The sequence below is a fragment of the Orbicella franksi genome, chromosome 3 (genome assembly GCF_964199315.1).
Source record: "Orbicella franksi chromosome 3, jaOrbFran1.1, whole genome shotgun sequence".
Taxonomy (NCBI): Eukaryota; Metazoa; Cnidaria; class Anthozoa; order Scleractinia; family Merulinidae; genus Orbicella; species Orbicella franksi.
This window is the reverse complement of record NC_138147.1, coordinates 2,185,113-2,205,792: the sequence shown is the minus strand read 5'-3', so window position 1 is coordinate 2,205,792 and position 20,680 is coordinate 2,185,113.

Here is a 20,680-nt window from a genome sequence, read left to right as displayed (position 1 = left end):
CTTCATCCACCTTTATTCACCTTTATTCGCCTTCATAAACCTTCATTCACCTTCATACACATTCATTCACCTTCATACACCTTCATTCACCTTCATCCACCTTCATCCACCTTCATTCACCTTTATTCACCTTCACACACCTCTATCCACCTTCATCACCTTCATTTACCTTCATACCTTCATATACCTTCATTCACCACCAGTCATCTTCATACGCCTTCATGCACCATCATACACCTTCATACACCTTGATTCACCTTCATCCACCTTCATTCCTTCTCATATACCTTCATACACCTTTTATTGCCTTCATACACCTTCATTCACCTTCATCCACCTTTATACACCTTCATACAACTCCATCCACCTTCATACACCTTCATTCACCTTCATACACCTCTATCCACCTTCATACACCTTCATTCACCTTCATGCACCTCTATTCACCTTCATTCACCACCATTCACCTTCATACACCTTCATACACCATTATGCATCTTCATTCGCCTTCATTCACTTCCATTCACTTTCATTCTACACCTCCATTCACCTTCATATACCTTCATACACCTTGATTCACCTTCATCCATCTTCATACAACTTCATTCCTTCTCATATCCCTTCATACACCTTTTATTACTTTCATCCACCTTCATACACATTCGTTCACCTTTATTCACCTTCATACACCTTCATTCATCTTCATACACCTCTATTCACCTTCATACACCTCCATTCACCTTCATACACCTTCATTCACCTTCATACACTCCATTCACTTTCATACACCTTTATTCACCTTCATAGACCTTCATCCACCTTCATCCACCTTCATACACCTTCTAAACGTAATTTCTTCTGTTTTCACCGCTGCAAAAGCGTAAATACGTCTTTATTAGGTTATCCTTGTGTTTTCTGTTTTCTTACTGTCGGCGCTAGCCTAAGTCCTGAGAAGAAAAGGCAATAAATTCACTGAAATTCTCATGCTTGTTGGGATAATTAATCAACGCAAGATGTAGCTTAGATGTTGTTGATTTTATAACCGGTTATCAGAGCAGCTCGTTTGTGTCTTGTCAGTTGATAAACGAATCACAGAGCACTTACCTCACATTCGTATTTTATTGTTTTTTTTTTTCCACGTGATTAGTTTCAACGAACCCAGATCAGTGCTGAACTAAAGCGGTGACTATTGACGACTATTCGCCGCTATCCGTGACTGTTCACCACTATTTGCTATTCGAGTTTTTTTAGACACCCTGCTAAAGGTCAGGAAATGGTCAGGAAAAAGACATTTTCCCTATGAAAAAGGATTTGTTAAAAACTTGTCAGTCATAATGAATGGGTGCAAAGGAGGGCAGGCTAGAAACCGTTACTATGTCTGTTGTCTATTTGGCTAGAGAAATTTTATTTTTATCGAGGGAAAGTCAGAGAAAAGCATTGTTCTGGACCTCTAGTTTTGTCTCTAACTCAAATCCTTGCATTGCACGACAGAATTGATGTTAAATACATTTATCAGAATTATTTTTGATATGTTTATATTTTTTGCTTTTACACAATTTTACAGTCCCAGTGTTGTCACCGAATAGTCCGAGCACGCCTTCCGTGCCTATCATGGTAAACACCTGACACCTTTAGTTTTCAGGGCTTGGCTCTGTGAAATGCCAACACAACTGAGAATAAGACACGTTGTGCATTTAAAACGCGGCGATGAATTTCAAGCTCCCGAAGACACATGTTCAGTCTTTCCTTGGGGTTTTAAGTGATATCACAAAGGACTTCAAGAGTCAACTTCGTGAAAACTATTCAACGAATTTCATTTGAAATACCTGTACTTTTTTGGAAGAAAATAACTGGCGACTGAGTGCGTGCTTTATTCGATATTTTTTTTATTGATATCATTGTATGCTCTATTGTTTGACGCACAGAAATCTCAATGAAATATTCTGATGCAGCAAACACTTTTCTAGTGGGTGGAATGAATTTTAATCGTGTATGTAAGGAAGTCTCAAAGGACATTCCGTTCATTTTAGTGTCAGAAAGCGTCGTGTGTCGTGAAGGTGAACCAGTATCTTCGTCGATATGCTCCCCTTCGCAGATAAGTATACGCTTTCGTTTTTTCATTTCATGACCTTGTTCGCTTTTCGCCTCGTTTCGCTACGCTTGCCCTTTTCCGCAGTTTAGTGGTTTAGTATAACCAGTTCGTTGAGCAATTTTTTATGTCCACACAGAGAAGAACTTGTTGAATACTGGGAGGGTGTGAAACTTTCGGAATAAAGAATTACCAAGTTCGTTTAGACAAGCACATCGGAATAGCAGGTTTGAAAGTTTCTTACTGAATACCACAATTCAGAAATACTAGCTCTCTTGTTCGTCGTATTTGTAACTGTTTAATGTTGTCCACGGCGGTTCTGAACTACAGGTCACATTCCACAAGTCGGAGTACAGAGTCACTGTGCTATAGATAAATAAACAGCACCAAGATTCAGTCTCCTAGCCCTAATTAGCCCTAGCACTCTGCGAAAATGTTGTTTTAGATCGAGGGGAAACTTTTGGCATAGTTATTCATCAGTAGAGTAAGGATTTCTACTCGTGACCTGTGGACGGAATGTGACTTGTGTTTTAGACCCGGCTTGTTGTCCATTGCTCCGATGCTATGAGTTGCTAAGGGTATGAAGATCTGACTGACTTAAAATCAACAGTTTTAAAGTTACGTCAATAATATTTCCTGAGAACTTAAATTCTTTTCTCAGGCAGGAACAGTTTGTTTCCATACAATCGCTGAACTTACTGCTCGTGAATGTTTTAATTGGAGTTTAATTTAGTCGGTTTTACTTTGAGAGCGACTTTGTTGAGATGTTATACAGCCATCCTTGTCCTTCGCCACACGATTGATTTCTGATACATTTTCGGGTAAGTAATATCAAAATATTTGGTTAGAATTTCAGAAATAAAGGCAGATTTGAGTTATAATTGCATTGTGGCTTTTGTTCATTTATCCTCATGTTTTCATAATTGTTCACATCTTCGTGAAATCAGAAATTACTTGACGAATGAAACCAGTTTTGAGCAAACTTGCGCTGAATTCTGGCGAGAAAATAATCCTAAGAGAACATTAAGAAATTTGTTAATGCAGGCGATATTGTCCGATGTTATATGGCCGGTTTCTAACTACCAAACTGATTGACCGACTGATAAGACCTCAAACTCAAGGGTGATATATTTTTGACAGTTTCCTCTCTCCTTCTGGCATTAGACGAACAGAGGGGAACCCAAAGGAAATGTAACCATTATGAGCTAGACTACGAGTAGTCCCTCTTTCGGTTAGTCCGTCGTGCGTGACGCGAAAGAAAACCGCGAGAAAAAAATGGCCGCGCGAAATCCTGGAGGCGAGGAGCGCGCGAAAGGAGGGACTACCGCCTAAGCCCAAGAGTTTGAATTATGCGTTGCTCTCACAACACAAAACTATGATTGGCTTATGTTAGGAACGTTGACAACGTGTTGTCAACATTCGAGATACCTGTTACGTCTTGCAGGAATGTTTTGGAACCGGAGCAAATCGAAGCGATACCAGAGCAAATCGAAGCGTTGGAATCGCGCTTCGCAAGCCGTGATGTTCTTGCGAATCTGGCAACAGGCACTTTGGAAAGATTTAAATTTATCCGGTGTTTTGTTTGGCAAAGCTCTCTGCCTCCAACCCGACTGCGAGCGTGTTAGTGATTTCGCCGCTCAACAGCATCGTCTAAGTCAGCGAATATAAATTCACTGAGCTTGGCCTTTCTGCCGCCTATTTGAAAGATTGAACCGGACTCTCACTTGACACCGGACATTCACCTGAAATTTTCCGCTGCTATCGGGAAACATTTCACCGCAGTTGGATGATCTCCTATGTATAATGTATAATGTATAATGTATAATGTATAATGTATAATGTATAATGTATAATGTATAATGTATAATGTATAATGTATAATGTATAATGTATAATGTATAATGTATAATGTATAATGTATAATGTAAATTCTCGGTTGAAACTCTGTTGAAATTTTCGCAATAACTTTTAGACGCAGCGAAAATCGTTACAAGAGGCCTCATTCGCCGTCTTCTTTTTAAAACTTCTTTGACAGTTTCGCTGAACGAACACTGAACGAAGATATACTTCTCACGGCATTTTTTCTTTGCCTGGCTACTTGAAGAGTAGAGTAGGGCAATTTTATTCAGATCTCCCGGGGCTATTGATAACAGGCGATAATAAGAGGACGTCAAGATGAGAAATCCTACACCGAAAAATCACTCGGCCGTGAAAGGGCAAACTCTTGGGCTTAGGCGGTAGTCCCTCCTTTCGCGCGCTCCTAGCCCCCAGGATTTCGCGCGGCCATTTTTTTCTCGCGTATTTCTTTCGCGTCACGTACGACGGACTAAGCGAAAGAGGGACTACTCGTAGTCTATTATGAGCAGCCGTGTTCAGCTTTGAAGCTTCGTTCTCTCCTTATCAGTCTCTTCACGTTGCGATCAACTCCAATTTCAGGTAAATTCTAGGTTTTACTTTATCTTTATTTTACAAGTATGATCTAACCTTGTTGCAAAGTCTGATTTAAAAATTCTGACTAAGATAGCTATCACGATAAATTGATTGCTATGGTTCAGTTTGACCCTTGCTACAATTTTATGATTTTTTTTGTTCTAGTGCACGGTAATTTAAATTAAAATGCAACAGAAACCTTTTTGGATTGCAGGTTGTAGTTCTTGGGCTCTAGCGCAACCTGGTAGTTGACTACAGGAAATGACTGATTTCAGATAAGTACATCGTAGTTTTGTCATTTGTTCGTCGTTTTCCTGGTAAACGATTTAATTCAGAGCAAAATTGATCGAAATACAGTATACCACCAGAATCCAGACCTAACACGTTTGTACTCAGTAAATTTTCTAAGCAAAAAGAAAGCCAGTCACCACTATAAAATGCATTTCTCTAGTCTCTTGATTTCAGGCTAGCGAATACAATGTAATATGCCTGAAAATAGCAACATTGTACAACTACAAGACTGTTCTATTGAATAAAAGGAGATTTACTTCATTTATTGACATTTGCTCTCTTTTTTCCAAGGTTGAACACAGGGTGCACGTGCATTGAAAGAAAATGCAGCCATTTTGGATTGTAGTGTTTTACCCTTCGCTTCGATGCAAGCAGACGACATCTGAAAGATTTTATAGTCAGATAAGCTCGTTGTCATTTTCTTAACTCTTCTGTCTTATACCATTTACAGTATCAGTCCAAGAAAGAAAATAATTGATTTTCTTTTATCATGTTGAGTACATCCTGAGGGAAATAACCAAATGAACTGTCTTCATGTAGCAAAAAAAAAAAAAAAAAAAAAAAAATTTTATACTGCTTTGTGCGTTCAAACGCTGCCTGAATAGTATTTATGCTTTAAATGTCTCTGTGAACCGCTAGCTCTGCATTGTTTTGACCAAACTCCTGACCCTAACGCAGTTTTTAAGTCAGTGTATCAAAGCTTCCTCTTTTCTTTTTCATGCAGGTTTTAAAAAAGATATGCTAAGAAAAAACAAGTCCATTTTGTACGACAGTGCGTGGCTCTAATGTTCTTTGGTACAAAGTAAGTATTGCAAACATCTTGGTTCAGATAGACCAGATATCATCTTCGCAGTTTTCTATTCATTAACTGAGACATGTTGTCTAAATGTACCACCAAAGCTCAACAGTAACGTTCATAACATATTTTTTGCCGGTGTTAGAAATTTATCTGCAACTTGCCTCACTTGGTTTCTGGAAAATTTATGAAACGAAGGACTGAAAATTTGCCAATGCAAGAAAAGCAACTTCGTTAGCTCTTGGACTCAGTGGTTTCAATCAGTAGTTCACTGCTTGCTAATGGCTGGAAACGCTTTTTCTCTACAATAAGTCCAGCACCTCAAATTTTCCCTTTTTTTCGGTTTCAGTCCAAAGTTAATAAAATCTCCTTCCATGTCAGTACATTTCAAAGTATCTTGCAGAGAAAATCTTTAACTATTTTAATGTCCTCGGCAGAACCAAGAAGTTTGTTTGAGATTTGCCAGCCAACAAAAATTTAGTGTTTTCTTAAATAATTTTACCATACAGTATTGATACCTGCTTTCAGAAGTCACTGCAGAATTGTCTGTTATTAAATTTATAAACGCGTCTCGAATTTGTTGATGAAAAAAATAGTTCGTTTTATGTTTAATCTCCCGTTTTGCCAGGTGAACTCGGATATTGAAGAGAAAGTGTGGCCATTTTGGATTGCAGTGTGTAATTCTTGAACGCTGGTGCACTATGACATATTGGAAAAATCTTAATTCAGATAAGTTCACCCTTTCCTTATTTTACTTGAATTTGTCGTCGACCACTTTAACAACCCTGTCATTCCAAGTATCCTGTAGAGAAATCTAATCGGGAGTAGTGAAAGATGAAATTGTGATCCTGTGGTGAGCGTGGGACAAAGAATTGAACATCTCAGTCTGTGACGGGATTCAAACCCATAAACTCTTAGATACCGGTTGGGCAACGAGGAATTGTTCTGATGTCCGAACGAGTTCTTAAGAGTAACACGATTGCGAGAGATTTGTTCATCAATTTCAATAAAGTAATGCTTTAGAAAAGCACGGTAAATGTGTATTTAGGGGCAAATATTCGAAATTAACACAACTGGAGATCCGATAATCGTTGAAAAGTAATTTAATTGTTGTTTTTTGCTCTTTTTATCACCAGGTTGAATGCAAACATCGTTTCAATAGAAAGTGTAGCCATGCTGGATCAAAGTGTGTAAGCTCTCGAAGCCTGGTTCAAGTTGACAGCCATTGAAAACACCTTTTTTCAGGTAAGTCGTTTTCTTCTCTGTTTACCATTGAACGGTTTCAGTCCAAAGAGTGATCAGAGTCTGACCATATAAATGCCCTCCTGACCCTTGCTATAAGTATCTCAGTTGGAGAAAAAAATATTGGAATCAGGATATATTGTAACTAGTAAGAAGAATTTTACTTGAAGATTGGAGACTTGTCCAGTGACATAATGGAATCAAAGTTAACAGAATAAAACGACATGCTGGTGTTAATTATTATAACTTTCGTAAGAACATTGTGAAAACAGTAAGTGTTAAGTGATACAATCAATATTAACCAGCTATTTTGTTGATGTTTCCTTTCTTTCTGGGTTAAATGCCCTTTCAAAGAAATATGTAGTCATTTTGGATTGCAGTGTACTGGCTCTTGGACCCTGGCCTGGAAATATCTTACTTCAGATAAGTCGTTTTCTTGTTTCTCTAGTCGTTTACCATTAACGGATTCAGTCCAAGAGTGATCAAAATATAACCTCATCGTACCTCGTTGCGTTGTCAAGTATGTTACAAAGGCAATGTTACCAAATTCATAACCCAAGAACAAAAGAAATATATGACAATCAATTGGGAAAATTAATATTTTGAGTACGAGACTTAAGTGAAAGGTTGAACATCGCAATTTATTATTTTAAAGGACAACTTGAAACGGCCGAATATTCTCCACAATACAAAATTGAAGTGCTTTTTCTGATATTTTGAATTCAAATTTAACAGAATAAAAACGTGGTGGTGGTACTAGTAATTGTTCCAAATTTATTTTGCTATAAACATTGTGAAAAGCAAAGATTCTAAAGTAGCATTTCAGCTTACTCTCGGCTTGGCTTTGCGAACTAACATTTAAGGAAGTGATCCACTTATGCTGCAGGCAGAGAACCATGTACGACAATTTTCGAGAAAAATTCCAGTTTAATAGTACAATGATAATTTGCAGTGCGAACAATGCTTTCCTTATACGAGGCCGCAAATGAACTTTAAAGACGATTCATTTAGAGAAGGAATTGCTCAAAATCAAATGTGTTTTAAAATGGTATTGTCAGGCATTCAAGAACGAACAGCAACTTAATTTATAACGACTGATAGAGCTCATGACTTTATCGGCATGACAATTCTAATTGCGCTTTGGCAAACACGATCATTTTTTTGGTCATCAATGTTCGAAGCTTTACCAAAATCTATAGAAACATGCACTACTTCTTCGTCTGCCGTGTGTAACTGATATAAGTACAGTGTTAACCATGGAGGTGAATGAAAAGATATCATCGCCTAGGGCAAATTAGTGTCTTGCTACACCATTTAATATGGAAAATTAACGTTTAGAACAGAGAAAACAGAATTAATTTTTCAGGTGGCTGAAAATATTTACCAGCGTTGTTTGGTTTCGATACGTACTTGCATGTGTCCGGGCACAAGTGGGCTCAAGCCTTGAGAGAAATGTCATGTTTTCAATGTAGCGATGTTTCACTGACATAGATTTCAAAGTGTAGTTTGAGTATTTTCTTTTTCTCAAGAAAACAACAGTTTGTTGCATGTGAATAAAGTTTTTGTGTCAGTATTCAAGCAAACAACAAACAAATAACATTCCAGCTAGAATAAATATGTGACGCTAGTCTCGCAGGGTAGCTGAAATGATAAATAGAAGTAATGGTCGATACATTTTGAAACAAACAGCAAAAAAAGAAAATGGAACCAGAGAAAAATAGATAAATAAAACAAGTACACAGGTCAAAAGGTGTCAAAACTACTGTTTACACATATGAAATGTAATAATGAAATGGAAAATAGATAAAATAGAATCGTAAACTTTAGAAAGCTTTGAATTTACATAGTATGTTAATTGCTGAATGCGCAGTTTCCCGCTTCCTTGGAATGTCGTTTTCCGTGAAAAATAAACAATCTTCAATCTAAGCAGGAGCCATAACCGGGGACGGAGACCGTAAGTCTCGGGATCTGCGCGCACCTAATGATATGGGGCACTTTTGCTATTTTTAGAACAAATTGCGCCACCCTGACGACATACATCCGCGCGGATCCACGCACATGTCGTAGGTTCTCGCGTGGATGTTGTCTAAAGCATAAAGTTTATGTAAGAAATCTCTCTACTCTGGTATCGAGGTAATTTGTGAATTTCTCAAACAGTGCTTAATCATAGCCAAAACCTGTTTTTGATAGTTTCTTATTATTTCTGCTCGTTTGGCAAGTTTGCAAAAATTTTTGAAAGGAAAGTCTGACACGTACAAGTAGCTCCAGGGCGTGCACTTAAAAGTTGGAGTCGGTGTTTTCAATTGTAGCTAATTGGCAACAAATCTTGACAAAGATTTCTTTCGTTATCTTTTGTGCTGAGATTCTGCAGCAATTTTCACCAACGCCAAAAGGCTACTATCATGTGTGTTTCTTCAACGTAGAGAAATTTTACACAGCTGCGAAAAGAAAATAGACAAGGAGTTTTGATAACTCAGCCAACAAAATCGAAATCGTTATTCGAGTTGATTAAAGAAAGCGTCATCGTAACTTTGCTGATTATTCCTGCTGTATTCACATATTTTTAGCTAAGCAGTTTAATATGTTCTCAAACATTTATCAACCTTGAACATATTTAAAAACTAGAGATATTATTGCGGAAGTCCAATTTGTCCTGTTTACTGACTGTACAAAACACGCATCGGCGGGCGCTCTTATTCATCGATAACAGACAATTTATTGAATTTTTACACAAACAAAGCCTAGCCGTAACTACAGACGTAAACTTACTGGGCCTTGATGAAATATCAAGTGTTGCTTACAATTCAGCCGAAATGCAAACTTGCAATTTTTTACTACTTTTCGGTGGCGATAGACTCTGGCGAAATCCCCGCAAGCGTGTGGCAAGAGGAGGGAAACTTTGAAGTCCTAAAACGCCGCAATATCCAAATTTTTCCAACTAGTTTTTTTTACTGTGTTACGGAAAAGCTGTTAATCTTCGGCATATGTGAAATTTAGAGTGGAGTAATGTGGAACTCTTGTAAAAGAAGCAGCGGAACACAACTTGGTCTGAGTGATATAAAACGGGACATACCTAAATTCGACACTGCCTTACTTCAGTCGAATTGGAGCAGCTTACGACGAAAATACTTAAGCAAAATTCCAACAGACATAAACGTATTGAGTTGTGGGCCAAAAGCATAAAACATGTCGGGAATTTCGGGTGCCATTTCCCCCGCGCTACAACCACAGAAATCCTCGCAGCATGTACGCGCGCTTTCCGCACACAATGGCCTAATTTGTTCTAAAAATAGAAAAATTGTCCCATATCATAGGGACAGCCCCAATACTAGAAATGGCGCGTGCTTACGGTCTCCGTCCCTGATTATGGCTCCTGATCTAAGCTCATTTTAACAACTCACTGTGTAATTTTCACATCGATTCGACATAGGGAAGATTAGTACAAAGTTATTGCATTGAAAAACGTTATTATCAGAAGTTAGAAACTAGTCTCACTTAGTGCAGGAACCGTGATTTTACAAGAAGTATTTACAAGCAGTATTACTGAGGAAAGGTTTCAAGACATAATTATCATTAAGGTTTAATTTTTGCTTTGGAACTTTTGAACAAACCTTTTGAATTTTAATCTTATTGGTCTATACTTTTCATCTTTTATATGGAGTCCTTAAAAATGAAACAAATTTTAGAACATGCAAAGGGTGAAGGTTAAATGAGAGTGTCTCTTTCCATGTTCATCAAATTATAAATGCGGTATAGTAATAAAACACATATGCAGTATGTAATCATCTAGGAATGTTAATTTTCGTGCAATAACTTGTCAGGTAAAAATGATATCGTGCTTTTGAAAAGGACCTCCATCTTGGATTTCAAAATTTTGCAAATATGTCAAAAAGTTTGAAAATACTAAAAAAAGTGGCGATTTAAATTTTTTTTTTAAATTAAGACTTTGTAAAAACCAAAAAATCTCTAAAACATAGACTGGAGCTTAGAAAAGTACACCGAAATTCATAAAACACCTTTGAGTGTGCTTGTTTGCCACAGGAGCGTCAAGAAAAGCAGTGAACTAATTGAAACAACAAAACGTTCCCTGCTTGTTTTAACAAGGAGTTACCAAGTTTAGTTATTTATATTGACCTGCGTCAGTTTCCATTGTTTCACTCTATCAAGATACTGGAAAGAACATTGACCTAAATACTGTTTCGAGACGCATTGGCAATAATTAAAGTGAGATAAGAAAGTACTTAAACACAATACATTTGAACATAGTTAATAGAAAGAATGGTTATGAATCATGGCAAATTTCTTTGTTGTATGTTTTTGTTGGCTGTTTGGGGCGGGGGGAGGAGGTTGAACCTGCACAAAATCTGGAAAAATACAAAAAGTGGTTATGTGTGCTCATACAGCTAACCAATAGAAACATTGCGATTACGTAATTCATGCACAGTCTAGGAGCATAAAACAAAAAGATGTACAGGGTCAAAGACCTTCCAACATAAGTCTTAGCCTGTTTGTTTGCTTTTTTGATGTTTGCTGGGATTCTTAACCATTCCCTCTATTAACTATGATTTGAACAAATGCAACTGTCTTAAGGATATGCTTGAAATTGTATCGATGACCTATAAGAAGCTGGAACCGAGAATCAAACACGTAACCGTGAGGAAATTTAGTCGTGGACACGTTAACAGGTCGTTAATAATTTGCAGCAGGAAATTATTTCACATCATCGCTGATAGAGGCTGTATTTTTACCCCGCATTTGTAAGTCTATTTCTTAGCTGGTCGGTAATAGCAGATCGAGTTTTGATGTTGTTTCCGAAGCAATATTTGTTTTTCAACTCCTTGGCAGGCAAGTGTACTATGGTTTCTGATAGTTAAATAAGCGACGCTTTGGTAAGCAGTGAAAACACAGGTCAATTTGCAAGGACCGACGTAACCTAATAACAAAAGAAGTACCGGATCCTGTCCCTGTAAAGGATGTAATTGGACTTGGTGATGTCGGACTACTGACACAAACACTAGGCTGATAAAAAGGTTTGAGAACGACATAATCAATTCATATATTTCGAAAAGCTTAAAAAAAAAACGTCCAGTGCTTTGAAAAGATTGCAGAGGCTTTGTTTTTGATTTTTCGGTTTTACGTTCTTTTATCAATAATATCAATACTTTTGAAGCATGAATCAGTGGTACCCTATTAAACATTAAAGGGACACAGTCAGCTGGAGCACATGCGCATTAGATACCATTTGATTTCATAGTTAATTTGCATATGACAGGGACACGATCCATACTGTTTTTAACCAAATATGATACAAAAACTATCATAGGATGAGCAAAAGTCCACTCAAAAACAGGTTTTTCAGTAACCGATTGAAAATCAAGCAAAAACACTGCGAAGATTGAAGCGGATTTCTAGATGTACTCGACGAGTATCTTTGATTTCAGGTTGAGGTGAACTTTTTCAAAGTGAGAAAACTAGTGTCCAGGTCAGCGCGGTCCCAAAGCCGACTGCGTCCCTTTAAGGATACCAAAAACATAAAAAACCATCTTCAACAAGAGGTGCTGTTTTCTGTAAGCGATAATACAACCAAGTATTAACACAGCGGAGCTCGACTTCAGTTTTTAGAGAAATATTGAGCCACGGCCCATCCAAGGATGCGAATAAGACAAGTGGAAATGAATGTCAGTTTCTTTCTTAACATTTGTTAAGTGCAGTTCAGAAAACCTGAAAAGAGACATTAAATGCAAGTAATTTCTTCCCTACTGGTTCAGATCGAGGCAGAGCGTGTTGTTGATGATACGTAAGGAAACAAGGTCGTGTCAACATGCCAGCAGAAGTAACTAGTTGCTGCAAAGTTAAAGTTTTAACTTTGAAAATGAAATTTACAATTTTAACTTTAAAATTTCTAGGTCCAAAAATGTTTTCTAACAAAAGAATTCACAAAGTCAACCAGTCTTCACAATGATTTCATGAAAACGTTTTATTGTGATCACTCTTGATCATTATGTAAGAATTGATAACCAACAGTTATTGTGCTTGACAACGGTACAGTAATCTGTTTATCATTAGTACAAATCTACCGGATTATACTAATGCAATACTGCATTCTGATTGGCTAAGGTATACATACATACATACATACATACATACATACATACATACATACATACATACATACATACATACATACATACATACTTTATTGTTACCTCCCCAATGGGGCTTTTCAGGAACACTTACTTAAATTACTAAGTTACTAATAACTACACAATCAAAATTAATCAAATTTAAAAAAACATTTACAACATTATCTAAACTTTGTAGTCGCGAAAAATACTAAAAATAAATGAAGTTTAGGGAGTATTTACAAAATTATCTAAAAGCTTATTCTTTAAGATACGTTTAAAAACTTGAACTGAACAGCTTGATTTTAAAAAGGGGTCTAAATTGTTCCAAAGTCCAGTAGTTCTGCAATAAAACGTTCTTTGTCCTGAGGCTGTTTTAAAAAAAGTTATATCAAGCTTTTGGCCACTCCTAGTTGTACGCTTGGCATATCTTGTACGATCATTACTATTCAGTGGTTGAAGATTGTCTGCAAAATAGGGACATTTTTTCTAGTCTCACCGAAGTTTCGGAAGAGGATTTAGACACATTGAATGGATAATCAAATTCACCGAAGGCTCAGTGAAACAAGGCCATTTGCTGTCACAACACTCGAAATTTTAGAAAAAAAAAACTGATAATCGCTCGGACAAAGCTGAAAGATGGACTCAAAAGACAGTTCATTCTGCGCTCGATAACACTATGGTGACGCTTTAAAGTGTAGAGATTTAATTGGCAATCATTTAGTAAGAGTTCTTTATTTAAACGACTAGTTTATTTTGCTCAGTATTTGTTTATTTTTTTCTGAAGCCAAAAGCTAGCGTTACCTTGTGAACATTTCATTATATATGTAAGCATCGTAAGCTTTATTTGGAAAGAAAATATAGAACAAGTAGGAGAATATCGCAGCAGCACCCTCACTCCGACAGTTCATCACATAATAATACATGTTGATTCTGCGTGACACATTCTGATGAACTGTTAATATTTGATTCGATCAACAGGTAACCTGAGGAATAGTAAAGAAAGGGAACAATGATACACCACAGCGAAGGACTGGTTAAAATACAGATGCAGAAACACTTTCAAATAAATTCTCTTTGAGCTTGGAAATAAACTTTAAGAAAAGCACCTGTACTCCGTTTATTGTAAATCTGTCGATCCTCATAGTAAGTTGAGATGGAATAGCTGATTAACAAATGAAGCGGACGTGAATATGTATAATATTAAGTCTGTATGAGGGAAGAATAAAACGATAGAGATTTTCGCAAATAACGAAAGTGAACTTAGCTGATGTAAGGAAGGTGCAAAGAGTAAATTAAAGACTAGACTCCAATAAGCTCTTACACCTTCCTGTGATAAAATATTATTTAGGAAATAACTGTAGAAAAAATATGCCGCAGAACCAGAAAGGTAAATGCGGTTAAACCTGTGTCGTTGTCCTTTACTTTGCATTTAAATTCAGTTTAATCCAATGAACATTGCTCATTCCCAAAGCAGAGGGCAATGCCAAAAAAAAAAATCGTCAGATAATAAAAAAATCGTGAGATACCCCTACACGAGCCATTGAGTACAGTAGTTTATCTTCGGCCAAAAAAGCCCCCACCATCTTACAGGGGAAGATTGTTGGAAGAGTTTTAATTCCTGTCCCCCAAAACCCCCACTCCCCTGAATGAAACAATCGCGAAGGAGGATTAAATCTCGTCCATAATCCTTTACTTTCCTAGAGAAAATATTTGGAGAGGAAGTGTAACTCTCATTCATAAACCTCCACTCGTCCTTTAAAGTTCAAAAAGGGGTTGTAATATGAGGTAGACTTCCTCCTAAAGTACTTTTCTCTGAGAGGGTTAAAGGTTAAGAAGTAGCGGTAAGACTAAACTACACTGTGTCGACACTATGGGCATAAATAAGCAGTCTAGTCTTTCAGCCATTTCCTAAACCTTGACCATCTTAAAGAAAATTACCTTGGGAGGAAGATTTACTCAAAATGTAACCACTTTTGACTTTTAAAGGAAAGATTAAGAGATTATGGTTAAGACATACACTTCCCTCCAAATCTCCTTCCTTGGAAAGTAAGGTATTATAGAAGAAATTTATTCCTCACGCGCAATTGCTTCATTCGGAGCAGTGGAGGCTTACGGAACAGAAATTAATGCTCTTCGAACAATATTCCCCGGTAAGATAGTGGGGAATTTTGGCCAAAAGATAAACCACTGACCCCAAAATATCGTGTAGGGGTATCTCTCACTGATGATTCTCTTGAGGCATTGCACTCCGCTTTGGGAATAGCAAATGTATCTTGGATTCAACTAAATTAAAAATGTAAAGTAATTCTCCTTCCAAGCAAGATAGAGGCTAATCACTGTTGAGGCTAATAAAAGCATTTGCACCCTGTTTTTTACGATTTCTGGAGTCATTATCTCAACTGAATATATGAATAAATTACCCACGGAAAGAGTCATCTTGCTCCCTGCTACCTCCTCTGGGGAGGAGGAAGGAGGGAAAAAGAGTCATCTTGCTCCCTGCTACCTCCTCTGGGGAGGAGGAAGGAGGGAAAAAGAGTCATCTTGCTCCCTGCTACCTCCTCTGGGGAGGAGGAAGGAGGGAAAAAGAGTCATCTTGCTCCCTGCTACCTCCTCTGGGGAGGAGGAAGGAGGGAAAAAGAGTCATCTTGCTCCCTGCTACCTCCTCTGGGGAGGAGGAAGGAGGGAAAAAGAGTCATCTTGCTCCCTGCTACCTCCTCTGGGGAGGAGGAAGGAGGGAAAAAGAGTCATCTTGCTCCCTGCTACCTCCTCTGGGGAGGAGGAAGGAGGGAAAAAGAGTCATCTTGCTCCCTGCTACCTCCTCTGGGGAGGAGGAAGGAGGGAAAAAGAGTCATCTTGCTCCCTGCTACCTCCTCTGGGGAGGAGGAAGGAGGGAAAAAGAGTCATCTTGCTCCCTGCTACCTCCTCTGGGGAGGAGGAAGGAGGGAAAAAGAGTCATCTTGCTCCCTGCTACCTCCTCTGGGGAGGAGGAAGGAGGGAAAAAGAGTCATCTTGCTCCCTGCTACCTCCTCTGGGGAGGAGGAAGGAGGGAAAAAGAGTCATCTTGCTCCCTGCTACCTCCTCTGGGGAGGAGGAAGGAGGGAAAAAGAGTCATCTTGCTCCCTGCTACCTCCTCTGGGGAGGAGGAAGGAGGGAAAAAGAGTCATCTTGCTCCCTGCTACCTCCTCTGGGGAGGAGGAAGGAGGGAAAAAGAGTCATCTTGCTCCCTGCTACCTCCTCTGGGGAGGAGGAAGGAGGGAAAAAGAGTCATCTTGCTCCCTGCTACCTCCTCTGGGGAGGAGGAAGGAGGGAAAAAGAGTCATCTTGCTCCCTGCTACCTCCTCTGGGGAGGAGGAAGGAGGGAAAAAGAGTCATCTTGCTCCCTGCTACCTCCTCTGGGGAGGAGGAAGGAGGGAAAAAGAGTCATCTTGCTCCCTGCTACCTCCTCTGGGGAGGAGGAAGGAGGGAAAAAGAGTCATCTTGCTCCCTGCTACCTCCTCTGGGGAGGAGGAAGGAGGGAAAAAGAGTCATCTTGCTCCCTGCTACCTCCTCTGGGGAGGAGGAAGGAGGGAAAAAGAGTCATCTTGCTCCCTGCTACCTCCTCTGGGGAGGAGGAAGGAGGGAAAAAGAGTCATCTTGCTCCCTGCTACCTCCTCTGGGGAGGAGGAAGGAGGGAAAAAGAGTCATCTTGCTCCCTGCTACCTCCTCTGGGGAGGAGGAAGGAGGGAAAAAGAGTCATCTTGCTCCCTGCTACCTCCTCTGGGGAGGAGGAAGGAGGGAAAAAGAGTCATCTTGCTCCCTGCTACCTCCTCTGGGGAGGAGGAAGGAGGGAAAAAGAGTCATCTTGCTCCCTGCTACCTCCTCTGGGGAGGAGGAAGGAGGGAAAAAGAGTCATCTTGCTCCCTGCTACCTCCTCTGGGGAGGAGGAAGGAGGGAAAAAGAGTCATCTTGCTCCCTGCTACCTCCTCTGGGGAGGAGGAAGGAGGGAAAAAGAGTCATCTTGCTCCCTGCTACCTCCTCTGGGGAGGAGGAAGGAGGGAAAAAGAGTCATCTTGCTCCCTGCTACCTCCTCTGGGGAGGAGGAAGGAGGGAAAAAGAGTCATCTTGCTCCCTGCTACCTCCTCTGGGGAGGAGGAAGGAGGGAAAAAGAGTCATCTTGCTCCCTGCTACCTCCTCTGGGGAGGAGGAAGGAGGGAAAAAGAGTCATCTTGCTCCCTCCTCCTCCATGTTGTGTGCGTTTGGCCACCCTGTTGCGACATTTTTGGTGTTTTGGTTAAGTATGGTCCAGCAGCTCGTAATATGACGGAAAAGGTCTCAATAGGGTGGCCAAGTGCGCGCAACATGTTACGGAGAACAACGTTTTGATATGTTGGATTGACATGCTGCGATCATTTGGGGGGGGGGGGTTAGATCTTTATTTATTAACACACTTTGTTTATGTTTTTAAGTAATGGACAAGGACAGAAGATTTGGCCGCAAACTTAGTTTGCGGCTGGTTTATATATCTTTTTTTCGCTATTTAATGATCCAATGTTGTAGAAGGTTTCAAGAGCTCTTTTTGGAGAGTCCTTTAATTAGCCTTTACACCTTCTTAACACTACGAAAGGCTTTGCGAAATTTCACTTACGTTTTGTACTTTGATTCACATTGTTTCAGAGAAGAAAATGCTGATTAAAGCTACCTTGCAAGTCTTGTTTATTGATTAACTAGTTTTCAAAAATTCAGTAATGTTTTTCCGAAAAGTCACTGAACTCTTTTCGAAGACTTGCTCACCTCCTTTTTTAACACTTTATTTTAGGGTGGTAGAATTTAATATTGATAAGTGCTGCAGCCCATTTTCTTAACAGACCCGTCTAATCTCTGTGATCCTGTTGACAAGAATTATCATTATTGATCAGTTAGAAGGCTAGTGTAAGTGCTATCTAGACAATTGAAAATACGTGCACTGAGACGTTATATGTACCAACTGTACTGGTTTAACAAGAATGAGCGCAAAAATTTCAAAGCTCTATGTCAAGTTGTTTTCTTTCTTTAATTTCTTTTCATATACACAAGCTATTCGTATCGTTTGGGTTTGATAGGTTGCCATCAATATTTGGGTGCTACTTTATCACAAAATCCGTTAACCAGGATTCTATTATCATTCTATAGAAAGTCAAGTTAACAACGTGTTATGCTAAAATGAATAAGAACTGTAGATCTATTTCAGCTACCTTAAAACCAGCAAGGAATACACATGGTAATCCATGGATACACTGACTAAACTTATGCTAGAAAATTCGGCAATGTTGTCAGAATTGATATCAAGACAATATCCTATACAGTTTCTTTATTTCTTTATTCTCTTCACTTGGCTTTTTGAGAATGTTTCAAGACAGCTAGGAGAAATTGTATGTTGATTTCTAGTTCTTGAGAATTGAAAAGCTCATTCAGTTCTACCTTGCCACTATTTTCTACGTGACGAACACATTGCTCTTCCACTGTCAATTTTAAACCTTTATTATCCGTAAGACAAAGCATTTAACTCGACTCATTTACTATTTTATAAAGTGCCCATGAAATGATCTTTCGAGCTAAATCAAGCCATTCTTTAAGTGAACCTCAAATTACTGTTTATTTGTGTAACTGAAGTGTGAAGAAGCATATTTTAAACTCAAATTGGTAGACGAAAAGCTCTATTTCGTTTTAGAGACTGATGGCAAAATCAGATTTGTAAACTATCTCGCTTTTCAGTTTCCCACTGTCAGACATTAAACAGAGCGAGTTTATTTTCTCACTGAACTTGTCGTGTATAGTAAGTCATTTTATACAGAGAACGGGTTTGTTGGGGAATTTGATGCCTCGCCGACAGCGCTCTCAAGACCGTAGCTAGAAACGCTCCAAACATGTATGGAGTTACCACTTTTTATCGGTACTAACTGGAAAATTTAATATCCTTTCACGACAAACAGAAATATTTTATTATTCCGGGCTATATTCCTTCCAGGAATCTTAAAGGTACTGAATAATTCTAAAATGCATAAGCTATCCCGCAGCATTTAATTCTAATAGAGTGTTGCCAAATTATTTCTGGTTACAATAAAATAATGGAAAATCGAAAACTAATCATCATTATGGAATAATATAACGTTTCTTCTTGTTTACTTTTGCAACAAAGTGGGCGGCACTACTGAACGTTGGAAATGGATAATTATAACTTAACTCACGTGTCTGCGTATTGAACATCTTATTTTTTAATTGTCATCGTACACAAAGAAATTAGAAAAAAATTCAGAAATCGAGAGTGAAATTTGTGGTTTTGCACGAGAACTCGTTTTCAAACAGAAGGACAAGGTAAACTCAGAAATGGCCTATTCACTGCTCCATCAAGGCAGTGATCCAAAGTTGATGACTTCCTTTTTTCTCATCATCTTGTTGAAATTAATATTATTGTAATTATATAACTGAAATTAATTGAAATTCTCATCATCTGCAGAAAGGAGAAATGAGCTGCCGATCACTATTTCATGGAAATAACAGAGTTCATTTCTATAATCGACATAACGTTTCAGTGATGAACGACTTTTAACTTGAATTTGTTATCGCTTTCTAGGAACAATACGTGAAAACTGAAGCGGAGCAAATGCTGGAAAATCACATCTTCGTTTGCACTGAAATCACAAAGATATCTTTCTCTTGAATTTATAAACAATCCACCTCTGAATTACAATTCAACAAGTTTCTCACTTTTTCTTCTACAAATCACTAGTTAAGAACTTCACAACCTTAACCTTTTTTGTACAGGAAGCTTAAAACAAAAGTACTATTTTTCCTTATCATTTTTCATGTGACTGTGCCATGCAAGGAATTAAATTCGCACTCCTGGTATTACTTTGGAATTGTTTTCCTATTTTGTCGTTGAACATCTTAGTCGTCATCTAGTTTTTTAAAAAACATGGTAAGTCGAGCTGCCACAAATTGCAGCCGCTTCATTTAATGCTCTAAAAAAGCGACTGTATCGAGATGAAATCTACACAATCTGCCACAAGAACAGTTCTTACAACCTGTCTGTGGGTAATTTATAAAGCCAGAATTCCTAAATCAAACGTAAAGGTTATTTTGGGGGCATCGATTTCCGTTCTTGAACATGTACTGCAATTTTGGTGTCAAGATTGAACTTAAACAAAGTTTTCAAACACGTAAATCCAATTCTTTTCTCTGACCTTTTGCAATAAGAACGTCGCCAAGAGCTTGTAAATTGTACATTTCTTCTACCTAGCCTCCTCTTTAACAATGCATAGAGTCAGCTTTCGTCACGACACACGACTGAAAACAATCTGTTGCTGGTGTTTTGTGGCGCTATTTCAGCCCACAATGCGAGCGATTTGACAAAATAAATCTTAGGTTTGATATTTTTCCACTTAAAAGTATAAAACATTTAATACTTAGTTGCTACATTCTTTCTCGTATATTTTTATATGCGAAAGGTGAAAATTTGGCAATAAATATTGTAAATTTGACATCAAGACAATATCTCATAGTTGATTTATTATTTATTCTCATCACCCGACTCTTTGGCAATGTCTTAATTAAGTCAAGAGATTTAATTGCTGATCCACTGTCAATTTTATAACTTTATTATCCGTTGGCTCATTTGTAATTTTTAAAGCGGTGCCCTTGAAATGAGTTTTCGAGCTGAGTCAAGTCAGCAAGTGATGTACGAAGAGTCAG